Consider the following 4,912-nt stretch of genomic DNA (forward strand, 5'->3'; position numbering starts at 1 on the left):
AGCGTAAAGTCTTAGCCACTGGGCCACCAGGGATGTCCTCCTCCACATTCTTGAGAGTTCACGTCTTAGATGTCACGTCCCTTCAAATCTGGGCTAGGTGCTCCCACCCATTGTGTTTCTGCTGCAGGCTGTACTTTCCCCAGCATAACCTCCATCACCGTGCTGAAATCACCATCTTGTCTTTTTTCCCCACTAGACTGCAACTTTTATGACTGATCTCTTCGTCCCAAGATGCAGGAACCGATCCCTAGCACCCAGCACAATACTGGGCACATAACATATGCTCAATAAATGTATATTGAATGAGTCAATTAAGGAATGAATGAGATGAGTTAATGGCACCACCATCCCCCTAATCACCTGGGACGCTGTCATCCCCATCTGGTCTGGTGCCAAGTCCCATTAATTCTACCTGCACACTCCAGTCCCGTGTTCTCTCTCTCCTGGGCCTTTACCATAGCTACTTCTGACTTGACATCTGTCACTTCTGCATGCCCAACAGCTTTTCCCTCTTGTTTTGGAAACTGTCATCATTTGTTTTTGAAAAACTACTTCTCCCTCCTTTCAGTCTTGAGGGAACTGTCAGTCAAGGTACTCTCCACCTTTGGCAAGGGGTGAACATGAGATCCAAACCAAGCCAGGACTTTAAATATTGAGTGGAATGACACAGGTATAGAAGACAGTTGAACTGAGTCATTCCAATCATAGCATCCATGAGAAACTGTTGAGTTTGGGGATAGTACTTGAGGGGTAGAACTTGGTTCTCATCCAAGTTTAGAAACAAAAGAGAGATAGCCACAGAAGCTGGGAGAGCTTCAGCAGAGGGAGATCAGAATATCAGCTTTGCTACTGACAAAGTTGCTGGGAACCTACCTTTAGGTCCGATTGACATGTGGGTTTACTAATACTGAACCCCCAAAATAATCTCCTCTACCCAATCTCAGGCAGTGCTGGAATATCATAGCCCTTTCTATAAGGATCAGACCCTGAGAAATTTAGAACTTTGAGGAAGGGCATAAAAAACCAAGGTTCCTGTGGGCAGGTAGGTCCGAAAGAAGGAAGAAAAGCTGAGTTGAGCTCCATTCATTCTCCCTAAACTCACCAATCAGATAATTCACTCCTCCTCCTCCCTCTCTGGGGAAGATAGATGGATGAAGTAGGGAGGCAATAGACAAGAGTGTTATCTGAAAGAGGTCTCTCCACATGGAAAAAGCTGGAGAAGGAAATAAACATTCCCCTCTGCACTGTCCCCTTGTTCCTGACACGTAGATTACCCAAAGCACCTCCGGCTCCTCTCATCCCTAAGGCTCAAAGTTGTACAACTGTATCCTCTGAATTAATTCCTTTTTTTTTTTTTTTTTTGCTTAGTGTAGTCAAAGCCTGTTTCTGTTGCTTGCACCCAAAGAACATGTTTTAGTTTCCTATTGCTGCTGTTAACAAATTTGGTGGCTCAGAAAAACACAAATGAAAAAAAAAAAAAAAAGAAGAACACAAATGTATTATCTTCCGATGCTGGAGGTCAGAAGTCTGAAACGGGTCTTCTGGGGCTAACATCAAGGTGTGACCAGAAACTGTGTTCCTTCTGGAGGCTCTAGGGGAGAATCTGTCTCCCTGCCTTTCTAGCTTCAGAAGCTGCCATCATTCCCTGACTTGTGGTCTGCAGCCAACAATCACACTACTCTGACCTCTGCTAATGTCATCACATCTTCTCTGGCTCTCTTCCTCCCTTTTACCCTTAGAAGGACCTTTGTGACTATATTGGGCCCATCCAGATAATCCAGGATAATCTTTCCATCTCAAAATCCTTAACTTAATCACATCTACAAAGTCTGCTTCGCCAAGTATGGTAACATGATCACAAATTCCCAGGATTAGGACCTGGATATCTTTGGGGGGTATTATTTTGTCTACCACAGAACACTAACAGAAAGATTTCTTAGCTTCTCTTGCATTCATCTCTTTCATCTCCAGTCTTCCAGATCTTTATAAAATGTGAATCTGATCATGACTATCCTACCTAAGAAAATTCCTGATTCCCCAAAACCCATTGAATGAACCCCACGGCACCCCTGACTCTCTCTCACTTCTGGTGGTTTGCTCCAAATGTTCTCTCAGCCTGAAAAGTACCCCCACCCCAAAGCCAAGTCCTCAGTAATCTTCAGACCTCTCACAGAAACCTCCATGATTCCTCTGACTGGAACCCAGCTGCGCTGTGTGTCTCACATCTACAGAAACTGTCTTTTCACCTGGCAGTGCTGGGTACTAGCCAGTCAGATCTAACCTCTCTGTGCCTTTGTTTCCTCTATTTAAATAATGCAGATAATAAAGCAGTGACCCCATATATAGTCTGTTGTGAGAATTAAATGAGACAATGGATATAAAGTTTTGAGCACAGTTGCTGCTGCTGCTGCTAAGTCGCTTCAGTTGTGTCTAACCCTGTGCGATCCCATAGACGGCAGCCCACCAGGCTCCCCCATCCCTGGGATTCTCTAGGCAAGAATACTGGAGTGGGTCGCCATTTCCTTCTCCAATGCATGAAAGTGAAAAGTGAAAGTGAAGTCGCTCAGTCGTGCCGACTCTTAGCGACCCCATGGACTTCAGCCTACCAGGCTCCTCTGTCCATGGGATTTTCCAGGCAAGAGTACTGGAGTGGGGTGCCATTGCCTTCTCCTTTGAGCATAGTGCTGGCATGCAATTTGGCACACAGTACTCAATAATAGGTAGATGACAGCAGTTATTATTAAAATTTAATAGTTGAGTGAAAAAAGAATGAAGTACTCTCTCCTTCCCCTGAGCTGTCAATATTCCCTTTATGATCCTTAGTATGCCTAAAGACTAGGACATTTTAAAAACTTGAATGAATACCTCTGATATTTTGTGTGTTTCTGTGTAATCTTAGCTGTTTTCCCTTTTGGGAGCTCCATCTCTGGCTAGAATCATTGTAGGGATTGATGGTAGAAGGGAAAGGAATAAGAATTCCTTCTTGTTCTAGTGTCCTGAACACATCAGACCTCAATCAATTCTGACCTTCTTGAAGTGAATTTCAGGCACACAGAGGTTTCCACTCTCACCTGCGTGAATCTTGTGCTCCGTGGGGCACCAGCTTGCCGTTCTCAGTGTCAACTGTGACTCCTCTACTGTATGGCTTTGGGCTGGTCACTGCATATCTTCCTGAAAAAATGGGCATAATGGGACTTTCCTGGTGGTCCAGTGGCTAAAACACTGTGCTCCCAAAGCAGGGGGCCCAGGGGGCCCAGGTTCAATCCCTGGTCAAGCAACTAGATCCCACATGCTGCAACCAAGAGTTTGCGCACTGAAACAAAAGGTCCCACATGCTGAAACGCCTCAACTAATACCTGTGTGGCCAAATAAATCATTTTTTTAAATAAAATGGCATAACCGTCACTGCATTCTCTAAGGTCAGGAACCTTGTAGAAGACGAGTATGGGCATGAGGAATGAATGTCAACTTCTTTTGTGAGGTAAAATAGAAGAAACCAAGCGGAAAAGTTAGCAAATTCATTTCCAGGATGTAGAAAATGCGCTGTGGGACTTTCCTGGCAGTCCAGTGGTTAAAACTCTGTCCTTTCACTGCAGGGGCCATGGGTTCTATTACAAGTTGAGGAACTAAGATCCTGCATGCCACTTGGCACAGCTAGGGGGAAAAAAAGAAAAAAAAAAAGGAAGTGAGTTGCCATAAGTCTGTGGAGAAAGAAAACTGTTTCATAATCACACTCTGGTCTAAAGGTCCAAAGGGGCCCTTGGGGCTGATCTTGAGAGGACCTTAGGATTTAAACTGTCCAAGAAAAGGACATTTCTTTTGAGGAAAAACTCCCTTTTCCTGCTTATTACAGAATTCATTACAGAATTTTTTGAAAATATAAAAATGCACAGAAAAGGGAAGAAGCTCTGGTAATCACACTCGGTAGAGATCATCATCTGTAACTATCAAACAAAACTGTGATTTTGTTGTAACTGCAATTTTGTATCCATTTTCCCATGTGATTAAATATACAACGAGGAGAGCGGGTTTCAGTATACAAACCTGTTGCTACTTATTTAACTCAGCTTATTGTTGAAACATTTAGGATATTGCCTTTGTTGTTGTTGTTATGTGTTTTAGGTTTGGGGACCGTTTTAAGTGCTACAACTAATATTTTTGTTTAACAAGTCTTTGCTGCTGCTAAGCCGCTTCAGTTGTGTCCGACTCTGTGCGACCCCATAGACGGCAGCCCACTAGGCTCCTCTGTCCCTGGGATTCTCCAGGCAAGAATAGTGGAGTGGGTTGCCATTTCCTTCTCCAATGCACCAAAGTGAAAAGGGAAAGTGAAGTCGCTCAGTCGTGTCCGACTCCTAGCGACCCCATGGACTGCAGCCCACCAGGCTCCTCCGTCCATGGGATTTTCCAGGCAAGAGTACTGGGGTGGGTTGCCATTGCCTTCTCCAAACAAGTCTTTACATATATCCTAGATTATGTCCTTGGATTTCCTGGAAGTAGAATTGCTAGACCAAAGGATATTTGATACATATTAGCCAATTTGTCTTCTAAAACTGATTGCACTCATTTGTACTCCCACGGGCAATTTTATAGGACTTCACTCGGGTTGCCCGTGCCATTAACTGTCAAAAGCCTACCTAGAACCCGGAGGCAGGCCTCTAGGCTTGCTTCACGTTTTCCCGCCCACTCCGCACACCCGGCGCGAGCCCCGCCCCTTCGTACATAGTGGCCCGCCCCTTCCTACTCACTCACCGATTCTGTCCAATCAAAAGCAGCTTTCCCCACTCTGGCTGCGTGGTTGGTAAGCTGAAGTTTCCGTCGCGCTCAGGGGCGGGCGGAGCGGACTGACAGACATGGCAACGGACCAGTGTGAGCGGCGAGCGAGGCGTGCGTGGCGTGCGTGGCGCGCTGGCCT

Source organism: Bos taurus, chromosome 2 (assembly GCF_002263795.3).
Source record: "Bos taurus isolate L1 Dominette 01449 registration number 42190680 breed Hereford chromosome 2, ARS-UCD2.0, whole genome shotgun sequence".
NCBI lineage: Eukaryota > Metazoa > Chordata > Mammalia > Artiodactyla > Bovidae > Bos > Bos taurus.